The 20,364-nt window shown below is 39.9% G+C and overlaps 1 pseudogene; it reads right to left on the reverse strand.

The window, feature by feature from the left end:
- Positions 1 to 2,595: 2,595 nt before the first annotated feature.
- Positions 2,596 to 4,355, reverse strand: LOC125148650 (ras-related C3 botulinum toxin substrate 1-like; annotated as a pseudogene).
- Positions 4,356 to 20,364: the final 16,009 nt, after the last annotated feature.

Here is a 20,364-nt window from a genome sequence, read left to right on the forward strand (position 1 = left end):
CTGTCAGCATGGAGCCCAATGCGGGGCTTGAGCCCATGAATCTACTAGATCATGGTAGATGGACTTACAAAATTCTAAAAATCAAGAGTTGGAGGTTTAATTGACTGAACTACCCGGGCGCTTTCCGCCCCCCAAATAGCTATTTTTAAGCCCCTACATTTTGGGATAGTTTGTTACACAGCAATAGGTAATAAAAACCATTGACTCCTACCACCCACTGTCTTCCCTGAAGGAAAGTTTACTTAGGAAACCAAATCGCCTGATGAAGAAGAGAATGACAGAGAAAATGTTTTCAAGGATAGGTAGGACTACATTTCCTGGCTGTTTTTAATTTGGTTTGGGTGTCATTTCCTCTTGCCGATCGGAGAAACCATTGCCCTCGGTTTGTCTCCTTGTGGACACCATTTTCGCATTGTTTTAAAATGCTCTTGTCAGTTCTTCTGATCACTCTCAGTAATCAAATTACATCAGGTTACAGGTTACAGTCTATTTGTGTCAGGCAGTGGACCTCCAGGAGACACTCAAAAGGGCCATTCAACAAAAATGCAATGAGTCCCTGCATCGTGTGAGGCACTGAGCTGGACAATGGGGCACATGCACAAATATGCAAACATGATACAGTCCCTGTCGTCACCAAGCTTGTAATTTTTTAGGGGGAGCAAAGCCACATTTGAATAATTATGATACAGTTCATGCTTGAAAACACAGGAGTATTTATTTCTGGCTTGGAGGATTTCAAAGGGAGAGTGATATTTGATCTGGGCTTGGGACAGTGAGTAGGAGCATGGCAGGAGGGAGAGTTTATCAAAGTCATTCCAGCCAGAGGGAACAATATGAGAGAGTTTCTGGTGAGCTTGGGTGCCTTTGAAGTGTCTGGGGAGGCGGGGTGTAGCAAGAATTAGGAGGGATGAGATTGGAAAGATAGCTTGGGGTCTCATTGTGCAGCTCTTTGGACACTCCCTAGGAAATGAGCTAGACATTTGTCCTTTTAAAAAAACTGGGGAGCTGTGGAGGGTTGAGAAGAAGAGGTGGTCACATATGTGTTCATACACTGTTGGTCATGGGTCTTCTTTCTCTCCTCATCCCACATTCTGGAACCCTTCATTCACAGACTGATGATAGACACTGTGGGAAAGAAAAAAGATGAGTAACTGGCATGACCTTACAGGAAATCTGCTTGTTTGCTTGAGAAGGTAGCTTGTCACTTGACTGCTTAAAAACAGGGAAAGATACTCAAATGCTTTCGTGCTATTGTTTTAAGGACAAAAAGACTGCCCAACTCCTAGAAAGTGTAGCATTTGCAGAAAACAAGAACATGTCACTTTGGAGAGATATTTTTGCTGGTTCCAGAGATGAGAGTGGGGCTGGTTCCCGAAGCACCCAGAAAGGTCTTTGATGGGGAGTGGGGAAGTGGCAGTTTCTCTCAATCTGTGTTGTGTGCCAGGAATAATGACATATTCTCCCAATCACAAATTAACTATCGCTTCTTGGCAAGTGTCCCCTTCTTCCTGAGTTTATCTTGAAAGAATTCTCAGAGGTCTCAGTAAGCTGCATTTATTTAGATTTTTGCCATATGAATATTGACAAGTGGATTGCTACTTTATGCTGTTTTGTGTGAGACATGCTAGGAACCAGAAAATGAGATTGAGAATCTGGGTCCTGTCATTCACCTGCTGAACTCCACAACCCTTGGAAGGGAGGGAGGTTAACCAAGGAATGAGTGTCACTCCCCTTGGCCTTGAGGGGCAAATAGTGCAGGAGGGAGAAACACATCAGATGAGGAGGCACTGAAGTAAAAAATACTGGTTTATAATTATAAAAAAATAAATAAAGATCTTTAACTGTCATGTCTTCAAAGGCTAAGTGTGTAATTTTTCCCTATTGTGTTATTTATTTTGAGGTTTCCATATGAGAATTAGTCTAGCTCTATGAAAAGATTTGGAAATTTTTTTTTAATGCCATGGAATATTTTGTATAAACTTAGGAATTATGTTTCTCGACTGTGTGTGCAGAGCTGGTGGGAACACTTTATGGGTCTGTTAATCTTCTTGGAGGTAATTTGTTGACAACGTCCCTTCTTCCCTCTCTTGTTTCTTCCCTGGTTATTTGTCTATTTAGTTTTCTGCTTTTTCCCAAGGGAATTTTGAGTTTGTATTTCCTTTCCTTTTCTTTCTTTTTTGTTTGTTTGTTTGTTTTGGTGGTTATTTTATTTATTTATTTTTTTAATTTTTAAATTCTAGTTAGTTAACATATAGTGTAATATTGGTTTTGAGAATAGAATTTAGTGATTCATCACTTACATATAACACCCAGTGTTCATCTCAACAGTGTCTTCCTTAATGCCCATCACCCACTTAGCCCATCCCCCACCCACCTGCCCTCCAGTAACCCTCAGTTTGTCCTCTGTATTTAAGAATCTCTTATGGTTTGCCTCCCTCTCTATTTTTATTTTATTTTTCCTTCCCTTCCCCTATGTTTGTATTTTCTTGAAAATCAGCTATTTCAACAAGACTTCATAGTATTCTGTGGTCAGTGACTTCTTCTGTATCAGTTATATCCCTGCCTCACACTTGGTTTCATCTGTCTTAATATCTTTTATTTTTTCTTTAATGAATTAACTACAGGATTGTCAATTTTATTTATTCTGCCCTCCCTGAAACAGCAAGCATTTCTCTTCCTCGTCTTGACAGGCAGTGGGCAGAGAGTTCTAATATTTCCATCAAACACTGTCCTGCGACCCCTCTGTGTGAGAGCTGAGCATTCCAGGTACATTATTTTACAGCACTGATCTCCTTAAGCTGTGGCTAATGCCTTTGGCTACAAGATGGGAATCAACTTCTGCATTTTCTCAATCATGTCTTTATCAGTCTTAAGATCATGTCTAGTTTCCACTAGTATGATGAGTGTTGGGGAGATGGAGTCACACTTCAGGATACCACTTTGCATACATATTTGCAAATGATGTGGGACTCAGAAGGGAAAAGCAAATGAAAAATACACCTGTTTGCAGATAGGATAGGGGGTGTAATACATCATAATCTTCTCGTCCAGCTTCTTGTCTTAGAAGCCCATCTACCATAACATTAGTAGAAAGTTATCAAAGAAAATGGGGACATATTCTCCAGGAAGTACATTGGTGTGTTACTGACTAGGAGACAAGTTTTGCCTATGGTCTATCTTTGACCTGATAGCCTGCATCTGGGCCAGTGTCTGGGTGGCTTGTGGCTGTGGCTTCTTACCACAGGCAAGAAGTGGCAGGACCTTTGTCTACACTACTTTGCCATAAGCAGACTAGAAGCTGAAGCTTGGGAAAGACACCAACCAAAGCTGGAAGAAACCCCCATGTTTGCATCTCAGTGGGATCCTTGAGGGTCAGGATGTCTCTCCAGCCTATGAGAAACAATCTCACATTACAGACTTTGAAAGAGATGGAAATGGTGGAAGAATACTTGGTCTACAATCATTTATTCAGTGTAATACAAATTACTCCAAGTAGTAAACAAGACTTGCATTTAGAGCAGATTTCATGAAATGGCGGTGGGTGTGTGTGCACCCAAGGATGGCCTAGTGGCTCCATTTACTAACAGTGGCTCCACTTACTAACAGTGTAAGGCCCACTGGAATGCCTTTCTAGAAGAAGGATTCAGCATAAGATAGTAGGATCTAAAATTATAGTCGTAGGACCAGGATTTGAATCCCATTTCTATCACAAATAAATAAAATAAAGTGTTTTTAATCTTTCTGAGGTTTAGTCTCAACATCTGTAAAATGGAAATAATAACACATACCTACCAGGATTGTTGCAAAGATACAAGTCAATGAGAATAAAAGGAAAAACAAAGGTAAGGTGCTTTGCAAGCTGTCAAGTAACTTAAAAGTGAAAGTTATGTACTTAACAAGTATTTGTTGAGGGACTATTGCGCACATAAACCATATTAAAGATCCACAGCAATTTACCAGGTATGCCTTTAAATGTCTAATACTATTTTAGCTGAGTTGAAAATTTTTCAAGGGGAAGATTTTCTCTGAAATAATTCTGTTTTATATAGTAATTTTCTTTATTGGCTAAATTTTAGAAAACGTCAAGGAGCATGAAGATTTTTCAACACCCATTCCTTGCTTTTATTAATAAAAAGAGAACTGTGCCAAAGGGGCATGCCTCAGTGAGAAATAATGAGAGAAAATTGTTCACAGGGCTTACTTGGTTAAGTGCAATTAAACTAGCCTGTAATTTTTGTATTAAACTACTGGTAGTCGGGAACCAATATTTGGAGCTACCTATTAAATAAATTACCTAGATTAAGAAGTTTTTCCATGATTGCAAACACTGAGAGGAAGGATGTCTTTAAACCCATGGTCTCTTAAAATAAAGGCTAATGCAAGGTTGCTGAAGAGGTAGCCTTAGACCTTCCAAGCTGCACTATGCTTGGAAACTGTTGATAACGGCCCTCCCCCTCCCTAAAACACATTAGAGGAGGGAATTACAGTGGAGCTTGGAACCTGGATGCTCCTGCTCCTTCTGCCTCTTTTAAATGTGTGGGAGCTTTGGCTAGCATGGAAATTCCCTGAGCTCAGTTTCTGTGTCTCTAAAGAGGAGCAAAAACATCTTTATGGCCTATTGCATAAGGATGTGGTGGTGGTCTGATTCAAGATGCAAATTATGAGAGAAGCTGATTCAGAGAAGGTGAGGAGTTCTTCTCAAAAGCCAATGTGCGCAGAGAGTCACCCTGGGGATTTTGTTCAAATGCAGATTCGGCCTCTGGAGGATCCCCAGCCTGGCCCTGGTTCTGCATTTCTGACAAGCTCCTAAGTGAGGTTGCTGCTGTTGACTCATAAAGATCCCATTTCGAGTGGTAAGGTCTTCCACAATAAAGAACATTTTAGCTGATGCAACTGCAATGTCCAGGAATAAATACTAGTCTCAGTTAAGGCTTGTTCCAGCTGTCCAAAAAAGTTACGAAAGTACTAATTTCCTTTTGCTTTTCCCTGTGCTCTGTAATGTTCGTTTCACCTGGAAGCTGGTTCTCCTCAGGGTACCAAGATGATGACCTGCAGTTCGTGCGGTTTTGGTTCATACATGTTGGTGGTGGCCAGCAGAAAACTGTTTTCCCAATATTGCCAACAAAAGTCCTAAGCTTCATTCTGATTGTACAGGTGAAATAAACTGATTGGCTTAACCCAAGCCAAAGGCTCCCCTCGTGGAGCTGAAGGTGGAATGAAATTCCCCAGAACTTCATGGAAATCGGGGCTATGATAAAGAAGAGGAAGTGGGTGCTGGGGAGACCACCAAGGAATGTCTTTGGTAGAGGCAAATGAAATAAAAGTTTTTAAATTGGACCTTTATTTTTAACAAATGTCATATCTTATATAAATATGAAATATGGGAAACAGTTTGTACATTTATTTGCCCATCATATTTGGAAAATTCTCTGAGTCAGGAAATACATGGTTTTGTTAATATCGAATATGGTTTGAAGGTCATAACACTATTTTAGAAATTCCCAAGACATATTTTTATTTATTACTTTTATTTTTTTAAATTTATATCCAAATTAGTTAGCATACAGTGCAAAAATGATTTTAGGAGTAGATTCCTTCATGCCCCTTACCCATTTAGCCCATCCCCCCCCCACAACCCTTCCAGTAACTGTTTTCCATATTTAAGAGTCTCTTGTGATTTGTCCCCTTCCCTGTTTTTATATTATTTTTGCTTCCCTTCCCTTATGTTCATCTGTTCTGTGTCTTAAAGTCCTCATATGAGTGAGGGCATATGATGTTTGTCTTTCTCTGACTAATTTCACTTAGCATAATACCCTCTAGTTCCATCCACATAGTTGCAAATGGCAAGATTGCATTCTTTTTGATTGCCAAGTAATACTCCATTGTGTGTGAGTATATATATATATATATATATATATATATATATCACATTTTCTTTATCCATTTATCCATTGATGGACATTTGGCCTCTTTCCATACGTTGGCTATTGTTGATAGTGCTGCTATAAACATTGGGGATACATGTGCCCCTCAAAAACAGCATACCTGTATCCCTTGGATAAATACCTAGCAGTGCAATTGCTGGGTCGTAGGGTAGTTCTATTTTTAATTTTTTGAGGAACCTCCATACTGGTGGCTGCACCAGTTTGCATTCCCACCAGCAGTGCAAAAGAGATCCTCTATCTCTGCATCCTCGCCAACATCTGTTGTTGCCTGAGTTGTTAATGTTAGCCATCCTAACAGGAGTAAGGTGGTATCTCATTGTGGTTTTGATTTGTATTTCCCTAATGATGGGTGATGTTGAGCATTTTTTCATGTGTCAGTTGGCCATCTGGATATCTTCTTTGGAGAAGTGTCTATTCATGTCTTTTGCCCATTTCTTCACTGGATTATTTGTTTTTTGCATGTTGAGTTTGATTAGTTCTTTACAGATTTTGGATCCTAACCCTTTATCTGATATGTCGTTTGCAAATATCTTCTCCCATTCTGTCAGTTGCCTTTTAGTTTTGCTGATTGTTTCCTTTGCTGTGCAGAAGCTTTTTATTTTCATGAGGTCCCAATAGTTCATTCCTGCTTTTGTTTCCACTGCCTCCAGAGATGTGTTGAGTAAGAAGTTGCTACAGCAAAGATCAAAGAGGTTTTTGCCTGCCTTTTCCTCGAGGATTTTGATGGCTCCCTGTCTCACATTTAGGTCTTTCACATCCATTTTGAGTTTATTTTTGTGTTTGGTGTAAGAAGGTGGTCCAGGTTCCTTCTGCATGTTGCTGTCCAGTTTCCCCAGCACCACTTGCTGAAGAGACTGTCTTTATTCCATTGGGTATTCTTTCCTGCTTTGTCAAAGATTAGTTGGCCATACATTTGTGGGTCCATTTCTGGGTTCTTTATTCTGTTCCATTGATCTGAGTGTCTGTTTTTGTGCCAGTATCATACTGTCTTGATGATTACAGCTTTGTAGTATAGCTTGAGGTCCAGGATTGTGATGCCTCCTGCTTTGGTTTTCTTTTTCAAGATTGCTTTGGCTATTTGGGGTCTTTTCTAGTTCCATACAAATTTTAGGATTATTTGTTCTAGCTCTGTGAAGAAGGCTAGTATTATTTTGATAGGGATTGATTGCATTGAATATGTAGATTGCTTTGGGTAGAATTGACATTTTAACAATATTTGTTCTTCCTATCCAGGAGCATGGAAACTTTTCATTTTTTTGGTGTCTTCTTCAATTTTTTTCATAAGTTTTCTATAGTTTTCAGTGTATAGATTTTTCACCTCTTTGGTTATATTTATTCCTAGGTATTTTATGGTTTTTGGTGCAATTGTAGATGGGATCGATTCCTGATTCTCTTTCTATTGCTTCATTGTTGGTGCATAGTAATTCAACCGATTTCTGTGCATTTATTTTATATCCTGCAAGTTTGCTGAATTCATGAATCAGTTTTAGCAGTTTTTTTGTGGAATCTTTTGGGTTTTCCATGTAGAGTATCATGTCATCTGCGAAGAGTGAAAGTTTGACTTCCTCCTGGCTGATTTGGATGCCTTTTATTTCTTCGTGTTGTCTGATTGCAGAGGCTAAGACTATGATGAATATGTTGAATAACAGTGGTGAGAGGGGACATCCTTGTCTTATTCCTGACCTTAGGAGGAAAGCTCTCAGTTTTTCCCCATTGCGGATGATATTAGTGTTGGGTCTTTCATATATGGCTTTTATGATCTCGAGCATGCTCCTTCTATCCCTACTTTCTTGAGGGTTTTTATCAAGAAACGATGCTATATTTTGTCAAATGCTTTCTCTGCATCTATTGAGAGGATCATATGGTTCTTGTCCTTTCTTTTGTTGATGTGATGAATCACATTGATGGTTTTGTGTATATTGAAACAGACCTGCATCCCAGGTATAAATCCCACTTGGTCATGGTGAATAACTTTTTAAATGTATTGTTGGATCCAATTGGCTAATATCTTGTTGAGGATTTGTGCATCCATGTTCATCAGGGAAATTGGTCTATAGTCCTCTTTTTCAGTGGGGTCTCTGGTTTTGGAATCAAGGTAATGCTGGATTCATAGAAAGAGTTTGGAAGTTTTCCTTCCATTTCTATTTTTTGGAACAGCTTCAAGAGAATAGGTGTTAACTCTTCCTTAAATGTTTGGTAGAATTCCCCTGGAAAGCCATCTGGCTCTGGACTCTTGTTTTTTGGGAGATTTTTGATTATTAATTTGATTTCTTTACTGGTTATGGGCCTGTTCAAATTTTCTATTTCTTCCTGTTTCAGTTTTGGTAGTGTATGTATTTCTAGAAAATTGTCCATTTCTTCCAGATTTCCCATTTTATTGGCATATAATTGCTCATAATATTCTCTTATTATTGTTTTTATTTCTGCTGTGTTGGTTGTGATCTCTCCTCTTTCATTCTTGATTTTATTTATTTGGGTCCTATCCTTTTTCTTTTTGATCAAACTGGCTAGTGGTTTATCAATTTTGTTAATTCTTTCAAAGAACCAGCTTCTGATCTGTTCTACTGTTCTGTTTTTTTTTTTTTTTTTTTTTTTGGTTTCAATAGCATTAATTTCTGCTCTAATCTTGATTATTTCCTGTCTTCTGCTGGTTTTGGGTTTTATTTGCAGTTCTTTTTCCATCTCTTTAAGGTGTAAGGTTAGGTTGTGTAACTGAGATCTTTCTTCCTTCTTTAGGAAGGCCTGGATTGCTATATACTTTCCTCTTATGACTGCCTTTGCTGCATCCCAGAGGTTTTGGGTTGTGGTGTTATCATTTTCATTGGCTTCCATGAACTTTGTAATTTCCTCTTTAACTTCTTGGTTAGCCCATTCATTCCTTAGTAGGATGTTCTTTAGTCTCCGAGTATTTGTTACCTTTCCAAATTTTTTCTTGTGGTTGATTTTGAGTTTCATAGCATTGTGGTCTGAAAATATGCACGGTATGATCTTGATCTTTTTGTACTTGTTGAGGGCTGATTTGTGTCCCAGTATGTGGTCTATTCTGGAGAACGTTCCATGTACACTGGAGAAGAATATATATTCTGCTGCTTTAGGATGAAATGTTCTGAATATATCTGTTAAGTCCATCTGGTCCAGTGTGTCATTCAAAGCCATTGTTTCCTTGTTGATTTTCTGTTTAGATGATCTTTCCATTTTTGTAAGTGGGGTGTTGAAGTCCCCTACTATTAGGGTATTATTATCAACGAGTTTCTTTATGTTTGTGATTAATTTATTTATGTATTTGGGTGCTCTCACATTTGGAGCATAAATGTTTATAATTGTTAGGTCTTCTTGGTGGATAGACCCCTTAATTATGATATAATGCCCTTCTTCATCTCTTGATACAGTCTTTATTTTGAAGTCTAGATTGTCTGATATAAGATTGGCTACTCTGGCTTTCTTTTGTTGACCATTAGCATGATAGATGGTTCTCCATCCTCTTACTTTCAATCTGAAGGTGTCTTTATGTCTAAAGTAGGTCTCTTGTAAACAGCATATCGATGGATCTTGTTTTCTTATCCATTCTGTTACCCTATGTCTTTTGATTGGAGCATTGAGTCCATTGACATTTAGAGTGAGTACTGAAAGTTATGAATTTATTGCCATTATGTTGCTTGAAGAGTTAGAGTTTCTGGTGGTGTTCTCTGGTCCTTTCTAGTCTTTGTTGCTTTTGGTCTTTATTTGTTTGTTTGTTTGTTTGTTTGTTTGTTTTCATCTTTTCTGCCCTCAGAGAGTCCCCTTTAAAATTTCTTGAGGGCTGGTTCAGTGGTCATGAACTCCTTTAATTTTTGTTTGTCTGGGAAATTTTTATCTCGCCTTCTGTTTTGAATGACAGTCTTGCTGGATGAATTTTTGGCTGCATATTTTTCTGATTCAGCACATTGAATATATCCTGCTACTCCTTTCTGGCCTGCCAAGTTTCTGTGGATAGGTCTGCTGCAAACCTGATCTGTCTTCCCTTGTAAGTTAAGGACTTTTTTCCCCCTTGCTTGCTTTATGATTCTCTCCTTGCCTGAGTATTTTGTGAATTTGACTTTCATATGCCTTGTTGAAGGTCAGTTTTTGTTGAATCTAGTGGGAGTCCTCTGTGCTTCCTGGATTTTGATGTCTGTGTCTTTCCCCAGGTTAGGAATGTTTTCTGCTAGGAGTTGCTCACATAACCCTTCTACCCCTATTGCTCTCTCTTCCTCTTCTGGGACCCCTATGATACTGATGTTGTTACTTTTTAATGAGTCACTGATTTCTCTAATTCTTAAATCGTGCTATTTTGCCTTAATCCTCCTCTTATTCTGCTTCATTATTCTCCATAAGTTTGTCCTCTATATCACTGATTCTCTGTTCTGTCTCATCCATCCTTCCCTCTGTGGCATCCTTTCCAGATTGCAGCTCAGTTTTAGAATTATTTATTTCATCCTGACTAGCTTTTACCTATTTTATCTCTAGAGAAAGGGATACTAATCTATTTTTGACTCCAGCTAGTATTCTTATTATCATGATTCTAAATTCTGGTTCAGACATCTTGCTTGTATCTGTGTTGGTTAAGTCCCTGGCTGTCATTTCTTTCTGCTCTTTCTTTTGTGGTGAATTCCTTCATTTCATTATTTTGAAGGGAGAAAGGAATTAATGAGGCAAAAATAATTAAAATAAAAAAATTGAAATTAGAAAAAATGTTAAATTTAAAAAATGAAAAGCAAACACAGACACAAAAATTGATTAAATGATGCTAGATCCTAGGTGTATTTTGGTTTGGGTGTTGAAAGGGGCTTGATAGATTAGGGAAAAAAGGGGAAAGAAATAAAGAAAAAAAAGAAATCATTTGAAAACTTGAAAAAATGAATACACTGAAGTAGACTAAAATGAAATGATACAAGTAAAATAGAATTTGAAAAAATTTACACCAAAGTAAAAAATATAGTAGAAAAAAATTAAAGAAAAATATTTTTAATAAGAGTTGAAAATAAAAATGAATTTTTTCTCTTTCTGTATTCAAGAAAAAGAAAAGAAACAAAAATGGAAAAAAGAAAAAAAAAGAAAACTGAATAGATGGACTAGTGAACACACTGAAGTATGACTGAAATTACTTCGTTTTCCCCTAGAAGTCAAACTATGAATCCCTTGGGGTGCCTGGGTGGCTCAGTCGGTTGAGCGTCCGACTTCAGTTCAGGTCATGATCTCACAGTCTGTGGGTTTGAACCCTGCGTCAGGCTCTGGGCTGACAGTCAGAGCCTGGAGCCTGTTTCCAATCCTGTGTCTCCCTCTTTCTCTGCCCCTCCCCCACTCTCACTTTGTCTCACTCTGTCTCTCAAAAATAAATAAATAGAAAAAAATAGAAAAAAAACAAACTATGAATCGCTTTATAGTCCATAATCTAAGCAGGGGGAAGGACTTGTGTTCCTGAAGAGTGAGGTTGGCCCAGTTGGGCGGGGCTTAGTGTAATGGCTCCGTTCTCCACTAGATGGCGCTGCTTAGCTTACTGGGTTGGATTGTTATAGTGCTTGTAGATGCGTATGCGCATGCGCTGGAGCGTGAACATGGTGTCACCCAGGTATTCAGTCTCTAATATCAGAACTCTTTTCTCCCTGATCAGCAGTCACGTACCCATCCTTTGTCTTCAGCTTCCATCCACTCCCCGCTTTTACACGGTCCGTGACCAAGCCCCAGGCAGCACCTCCCTCCTGAGTTTTGTCTCAGATGCGGCTGTTTTTTCCGACCCCTTATTTCTGAGGGACTGCGGCTTTGACCTGATCTGCCCGTTTGCGGGAGGGTCTCACCGAGCAATGGCCGGGTGCCAGCCGCTCCCAGGAATGCTCATGGCCGTGCTGCTGCCGACGCCCAGAGACTGCGGCCGGGTGCCAGCCCGCCCCGGAAAAAGAAAAAGTTTGCAAGACAGTGTAGCAGCAGCGCCTCAAGGATTATGGAAAATCACGACACGCATCTGGCACCTGGCTTCGCCCTTAACGACCTTGTTCCAGCACCAGGGAATGTGGTTGTTCTCCCGGGTCCACTGGAGCCTTGCCTTTGGGGGACCCACATAGCCTCTACCAGGTGTCCGCCCATCAGGGGAACCGCTTCTCCCATGTGGCCTGAAGAACCCCGGACTCCACTCTGCTCCTGGGGATTCACCCTTCTCACCAGAGCACCGCCAGGTATGGAGCTGCAGAGTTTCAGCCTCTGTGTTCCCCCTGTTTATAGTCTTAATGGAATTTAAACCCTCTCCTTTCTCCTTTCTCCCTTTTTAGTTCAGTCCCTGCGGCTGTTTCCACTTTTCCACTTTCTCTCCAGCTGCTTTTGGCGGGGGAGGGGAGGTCCCATATCCTACCCCCGCCCCGTCTCAGTCCTCTTTGCAGGCAAAAGAGGCTCCCGGCCTTCTGCACTTCTCTCTCCCTCAGTTCACTTCCCTGCGCCGTGTACCTGCTGAATTCTGTGGTTCAGGTTGTGCAGATTGTTGTGTTAATCCTCCAATCAGTTTTCTGGTGTGCAGGATGGATTAGTGTTGGTCTGGCTGTATTTCATGGATGCGAGACACACATAAAACTTCCACAGTGCTCCCTATTTATTACTTTTAATACATTTACCATGGCTTGTGTCTGTAGGAATCGCCAAGAAAGGTTTGAGTATCTCTATGAAAAGGTCAGAGAATCCATGGCACAGAAAAGGTCTTTTAAGGTGGTTTATAATGTTTTTTAAAAATATTTATTTATTTAATTTGAGAGAGAGAGAGGGTACACATGTGCGTGAGCATGGGAGAGGGGCAGAGAGAAAGGGAGAGAGAGAATCCCAAGTAGGCTTCGCACTGTTAGCATGGAGCCTGACATGGGGCTGGATGTGGGGCTCAAACTCACACACAATGAGATCATGACCTGAGCTGAACTCACAAGTCAGATGCTTATGTGTTGAGCCACCCAGGAAGCCCTATAGTTTGTGTTTTAAGTTTAGTCATAAATATACTTCCGTCCAGCTAGACTTGGAGTGGAATAAGGGAAACAGTAACTAAATAATTATAGCAAATGAAAATACCAGGAGAGTAGAGTATAAAGTGAGATTGAGGGTGGGGCAACCCTCCCTGGGACAGAAGGAATGATTTGTTGATTAAGATAAAACACATCAAATTTTTGAGAGCTGTCCACAGTTACCAATGGTAAACTCCTTGCTAATCTTGTCATTGCTGTGCCCAAAGCTTTCACAATATTGTTCTTTTATCCTGACAAAGACCACATGCTTGCCATCCAACCAGCCAGTCTTAGCAGTGGACACAAAGATGGGTAGCTATTTGTATTGGGTGCAAGCATTTATCATGGAAAGTGTTCTAAGGCTTAAACAAAGTTTTCATCAGAAATTTCTTTCCATAGATAGACTTGCCCCAGTGCCATGATGGCAGTGATGTCACTATTCTGCCAAAAAAACCTCAAGATTAGTTCTAAGAAAGCAAGAATTCTAATCAGATTCTCTCTCCAGTGCTTAGAACACTGTGGTTTACTAGAACTTTGTGTCCAAGCAACTTAAGTAGACACAAGGATTTGTAGTATAGGGCAATGTCTACGTACATGACAGGGTTGGCCATATGGCTAGGTGTAGATGTGGCACAAACTGGATGAGGCTATGGATCTGGGTTAGCCCCTGTAGTCTCGGTGTCTTTTAGGTAGTGTGTAATTAATAATTGAACCTTACCCAAAGAGTAAAAGAGTTTTATCAACATTGAAAGTAACCTTGGGATTCCTGAACTTGAAGTTGGTGTCAGAAATGGGGTGGTCTTATAGGCTGTAACCCTTAACTTTGTAGTTGGCATCAGAAGTGGGATTCCCTAGGGGTGCCTGGGTGGCTCAGTCAGTTAAGTGTCCAACTCTTGATTTCAGCTCAGGTCATGATCTCATGGTTTGTGAGATTGAGCCTCACTTTGGGCTCTGCGTTGAGAGCGAGGAGACTGCTTGGGATTCTCTCTCTCTCTCTCTCTCTCTCTCTCTCTCTCTCTGCTCCTGCTCTGCTTTCTCTATAAACAAACAAACAAATAAATAAAAGGAGCTTTTTGCATGAACACTCCATGTTACATTGAGGCTACAGTATTAGGCAGCAGTTTGAGAAGTCTGGTCAGATTTGTTGTCTCATTTTCCCTTATGGAATTTTATAGAATTAAAAAAGTTAGAATGATTCACAAGAAAATGGGGAAAGACAATGGGTTGGAAATCTTTCAATGGTTTTTGAGAAATGGGATGAGTAAAGTAGACACTGATGAGTTGAAATAAAGGTCTTAATATAGCACTATTGGGGGTCAGGTAGACAATGGGAGTCCCTCCTGGTTCCCAACATCAAAGGGCCTTAAACAAAACTACGCTATTGAACCCAGTGTGGAAGAATTTGGAATTCTGGAAGGTGAAGATGACAATGAGAAACAATGAAATTGCTGGGGGAAGTGGTCTGGCATATTAAGATGGAAGTTGATAGAGTGGACAGGACCTTCTTGCTCAACGCCCAGCTGGGGCCTAAATCCATGTGCACATGTGTGGGTTAAATGGCTAGTGGGGTTGGCGGGGGGGAAAGAATTTTTTGGGATTTCTTGATATGGGATCCCAATGCGCTATGGTTCTAAAGCCTGCTGGTGAAGTCCTAATGAGATGTACAGTTAGACTGGGAGGAAATGAGGTGAAATGGTTGATAGGATAAAGTGAAAGTCTGGATTACAATTGGAACATGATATTTTATATGAAGTGACTACATTTCCTTTGCCTGAAAGGCCCTTCCAGAGGTGGAAAGTTTGGGCAAACATAAATGGCAAATGAAAGAGAAGGAGAAATAGTAGCTCAGGGTAAAGGAATGAATAAATGGGTGATGATGCACCGAGAGAAATCCAATATAGTGCTGGTGACTTGATAGAGGCTCAGAGCAGAAGAATAATAATACCTCCTTAGCTCAATTGTACCAGATGCCCAGAGGGGTAAAGCCATGTTTTCCAAGGCCACCTCTGTTTTTGGAAACTCACAAGACTGAATAGAACCCTGCAAACCTGAGTGGCATTGCTCTAGGAGACATTTTGGTCATATAATATGATGAGCTAGACTGAAGGTTAATGAATGAGTAGAACTCTGTTTTTTAAAATGTTTGTTTATTTTGAGAGAGAGAGAGAGAGAGTGAGTATGAGCAGGGGAGGCGCAGAGAGAGAATCTCAAGCAGTCTGACTAGGGGATTGAGCATACGAACGATATGACCCAAGCTAAAATCAAGAGTCAGATGCTTAACTGACTGAGTCACCCAGGCGCCCTGTGAGTAGAACTCTATTAATGTGCCAATATCAAACTCTTATTTCTCAGGTTGTATCTACATAGAAGATATTATTTGGGAAGGAGTTTCTGACAACTGCTCCCTATTGGGTCATTGGACCACGTGATATGCAACTCCTAGCTGACTGACAACTGTGTAACTATAAACCTGGATGACCGCATGCTTATTAGAAAGCTTCTTAGCTATATTGGACAAAATATAGCTGTGGCACGCCTGATATGCCATAAAATGCTGTCCACAAGTACACATCACCCTTGTTTTTGTGGGTGGAAAATATTAAACACAATAGGAAAAAAAAAAAAAATGGGTCCTGATGGGATTAGAACTGTAGGCACCACAGGGCAGATTTGGATTCCCCTGAGACAGCACTACCTCAAGATGAGGAAGGCTGTGGGAGGCCTTAGGGCATACGCAAACTGAATTACATCCAGCTATGATCACCACTCATCTAACTCTAGAACGGAGGACCAGCATTTTTGAGTATGAAACATGTATTCTAACTGCACTCAGGCCAATTAGTACACCATGGCAATAATATGCATGATGGATTAAACCACACTGGTCCCCAAGTCAGAATGAGGCCTTATGGGAGATGGGTTCTGGCCTGTTCATCCTGGGACAAACTAAATTCACTTAAAAAACATTTTTTTTTTTTTTTTTAGTATTAAATGAATTTGCTTATAATGAGGAGTGGTATTTGGAGAAAGAAGCCCTATTAACTAGAATGAGAAAATTAGAAGTATTCTCTTCGCAGAGAAAGACAAAGGATGGGAGTCAGCTTAGAAAGATGATGAAGCTGTAGTGAAGTGTGTCAGGCTGACTCACCAAATAATGCAGGGTGGGGTGCCTGGGTGGCTCAGTCAGTTAAGCGTCTGGGTCTTGATTTTGGCTCGGGTGGTTATCTTGAGGTTCATGGGTTTGAGCCCCGCAGAACCTGCTTAGGTTCTTAGGTGCAGAGCTGCTTAAGATTCTCTCTTTTTCCCTTCTCTCTGCCCCTCTCCTGCTCGTGCTCTCTCTCTCTCAAAATAAATAAACTTAAAAAACAAAACAAAACAAATAATGTGGGGTAATGCTAGGACCCAGTGTTGGCAAAAGCCTTGTACCTTGATCCAAAAGGGACTTTTGACTATTTTCGTACAGATGAAGGCCAAAGTAGCCTTGGGGCACCGGCTCTCCATCCTAGCGGCTGAGGCTCAAGGGCACAGCTATGATAATTTTACAGCCTTCCAAACCTGTGGAAAGTCTCTGGGGGCACTTGTAATTTACATCAATATGCTATGACTGCCCTCACCCCTAGGGCATATCAAAATAAGACACAGACTGAAATACAGGTAGCAAGGATAGGAACTATTCTGAATGCCACCTGTGTCTTCCTCGCAGGAGGGAGGTAGGGCTTGCTATATAACAGCACATAATGGAAATGGTTTTAGTTCAAGTCCATGAACTGAGACAGGTTGAGTGGCTTTGTCCCCAACTGACTTTGACCATGGAAATAACCAATCATGGCCAGTTATAATGGCACCTGTTCATAGTAATATGTGGTATACTGGCGAGGGTTGGTTGTGTTGGAAGGCATTCCAACTGCCTCTGTAATTCTTACTGATTTTGTTCTGTAATGAAACATAGTTGAACCATGACAACACTGTGATATAGTGTACCATTGGCATTTTGGGTAAGATTTGACTTCCTTATGTATGTAAGTCTTAAGATTATACTCATGTTAATAATCAAATATACTGGGAAATTGAGTGAAAGCCTCCTCAGGATATAATAATACCTAATGACTAATCTGAAGAAGTCATTAATAATGACTAATCTGAAGAAGAACTGGATTAAGTAACCATCACAATTGCTATGCTAAGTAGTTCTACACAAGTTTATCATAAGGTACAAGTAGTAATAGATGAAATAATCAAGTTAGCACAAAATATTAAAATGATTCTAATGCCTGTTTAGGATGGATTAGTTTCTTTAAATCTATTTCCTATGCCACAAATGTTAGACATATTCATACTGATACTATTGCTGTCTTTGTCATATAAATGTTATACTAAAGGTGGATGCTCAGACAACTATGATCATTTCCCTAGAAGGAGAGATCCTTGGCCAAAGGCCATGGGGTGGCTTGTGTAATAAGGAATTTAAACTTATTCAAGGTGAGATCTCACCTTAGCTAGAGGTGCTTTCTAGAAGTGTCTGTTTACTTGCGGGCTCTGGGCCACAAGAGACAACTACCCACGTGATTTATGATGATGGCTTTGGGCTGCACGATATCTGCTGTACTTCTGGAAGAGCTCCAGAGGGGCTGGAGACCAAAATCAGCCATGTGTGCAGGCAACCATGTCTCCACGATAAAAACTCTGGACACCAAGCTTGGGTGGGCTTCCCTGGCTAGCAATATTCTATGCATATTGTCACATATTATTGTTAGGAAAGTAAAAATTGTCCATGACTCCATGGTGAGAGGACAACTGGAAGCTCCATGTTTGGAACCTTCTGGGACTCTGCTCTTGGCCGATTTCAATCTGTTCCCTTTATTGTTTCACTGTAATAACCCATAACCATGATTATTACAGCTTTCACTGAGTTCATCTAGTGAATTATGGAGCCTAAACATGGACTTGGGGACCCCTGAACTCTAAGCATGGTCTTGTGGACTGTAACCCCTAACTTCACAGGTGGATTTTTTGAGTTTATTCAGACCATTTTTTTCCTGTACTCAACACCATCCACTTCAAATATGTCTCTGCTAGAAACATTATCTTTTAAATGGTTCCTTGGATGCCATTACAAGTATGGCATAATCTGTGGTAAAGCACCATTAAGATGTTAACACAGATGTATGTGTGAATTAAAAAGTAACTCTAAATGCAGAGTAACCAATTTACTTCACATTAATAATTCAGCTAAATATTTTTATTTGTTTCTAAACAAAAAGCAAAGAGGACCCAGTCCACTGAACAATTTTAATAGTGTGCACAATTTCTATTAAACCAAAATAAAACCTTTTGATGTTCTTGGCTTATGAAAGTCACTCAACTTTACTTCTTTTTTCCTATCAAGTTTTTCCTTTGCAAATTTGTTCTTTCTGACTGAAGTTAGAAACTGACATGTCCTTCCATTCTCCTTTTGGGGCAAAAGGAGACATCAATACTAGTCCTTTTAATGGGAAATCAAACCCACCTCTAACTAGGATATTTATTCTAGTTTTATTCTAGAATTATTATTTATTCTATTCCATCTGTTTCAAATAAACACAGTAAAGTGATTGGAGATGAGTTACAAAGAAAGAAAATGGCAGGCGTGCTACACAAAGACCCTTAAATTGCACATTTTCAAGATTTTCATGCTTGAGAATAGCAGGCATCTGTGATTCACAAAACACTGCACAGAGCAATATTCTTGGCCCCCGTTTTGTGACTGGCAACAAAACAAAACAAACAAAACGACAACTGTGCCCACCTCCCCAAGAAAAAAAAAATCAAGACCAGGAGGGCAGAGCAATAACATTATTCAGAGTCATGGAGGAAAGATGAGGAATGCCAGATTGGGAGCCAGTCCCCCGGGGGGCAACATTTTTCTGTTTTCCCCTCTTTGCATGCCTTGGTATTGGATTTCAGTTATCCAATTTCAGTTTCACAAAATTTCAGTTGTGGTTACTTTACTTACAGTCTGCGCACATGTTCAACATTTACAGTGCATCTGCATCATGGCCACATTGTTGCAGGTTAGCCTCTGTCTCTCTGTCTCTCTCCCCCCCCTCCGTCTCTCTGTCTCTCTCTCTTGACTCTTCTTTCCCTGATCCGTTGCACTATGTCACGTGCACCGCTTGGGGAAAGCCTGGTTATGTGACTGCCTGCACGTAGAAAGAGGACAAAATCTCCTGGCGATGGTCTATGTGCAAAAAGATTTCTCATTTAAGGAGAGCTTGCAGAGTTCTTTTAGTTAGCTTTTCCAGGTTATCACAAATGATTTAGCCCATTCAAAGAAATTTTACAGACGAGTTTGACAAACATTTCTATCTCAAAAAAGCAATGTTTTCAAACTCGTTAGCCCCAATTTTTACCTATGTGGTAGTCCAATAAAATAATTGCCAATATAAAATAATAATCTCATCAATATGAAGAAGTATTTAATAGAAGAATTTACAAATATACAAAATTAAAATGTGCATATTTTCGGTGCTTCTAACCCTTGAGGAAACATAAAACAAGTATAAAATTTCAAATTATATGCCCTTCAAAAAGTCCTTCTGAAAATGAAATTCAAAATATCATCTTTATGTGAATGGGGCTGGGGATGGTTTTTTTTTCCTGGAAGGACATCCCCTTTGTAAATACCTGTGGTGCTTAGTGCTCCAGCTTAGGTATTTGGATCCGGCAAACATTTGCTCTGAGTGATGTATGGTGACTCAGTTCCCTCACTGTTTCTCTAGTCATAATCCTGACCAGATGCTATTCACATGTCTGTTGGTCTTTATGTGGCATGGACACATCATACGCTCATCAGAGGCACCTCACTTCTTTTCACTATTCATTAACTCATGAATATCAAGAAGAATTCCTCTATGCCATTAAGATTCTGAAATATTCCAAATGTACTTGATTAGAACCTTTTTGTTCTAACCGATCCAGAATTTACATGGTTGATGTTTTTTTAGATAATCATCAAAATGAATATAACAACTTAACAAAATAAAACTTTGATAGAGAAATCAGGGAAAGCAAAGATTATGTCACTTGGTCCCAGGCTCCAGAGATCCTTTAAAGGTGTACATGCATATGCATTTTGATTTAACAATACTTGATCTAGTAATAATTCTCATCATGAAGTAATTTAAATCTTTCATCAGGGGCACCTGGGTGGCTCAGTTGGTTAAGTGTCCAACTTTGGCTCAGGTCATGACCTCACGGTTCCTGAGTTTGATCCCCGTGTCGGGCTCACTGCTGTCAGCCTGTCAGCACAGAGCCTGCTTCAGGTATCTCTGTCCCCTCTCTTTGCCCGTCCCCCACTTGCACTTTTCCCAAAAAATAACTGAATGTTTAAAAAAATAAATATTTCACTGGGTTGTTGTAAGAATCAGTGGCATATTCTATGTGAAAAA

Source organism: Prionailurus viverrinus, chromosome D3 (assembly GCF_022837055.1).
Source record: "Prionailurus viverrinus isolate Anna chromosome D3, UM_Priviv_1.0, whole genome shotgun sequence".
NCBI classification, from domain to species: domain Eukaryota; kingdom Metazoa; phylum Chordata; class Mammalia; order Carnivora; family Felidae; genus Prionailurus; species Prionailurus viverrinus.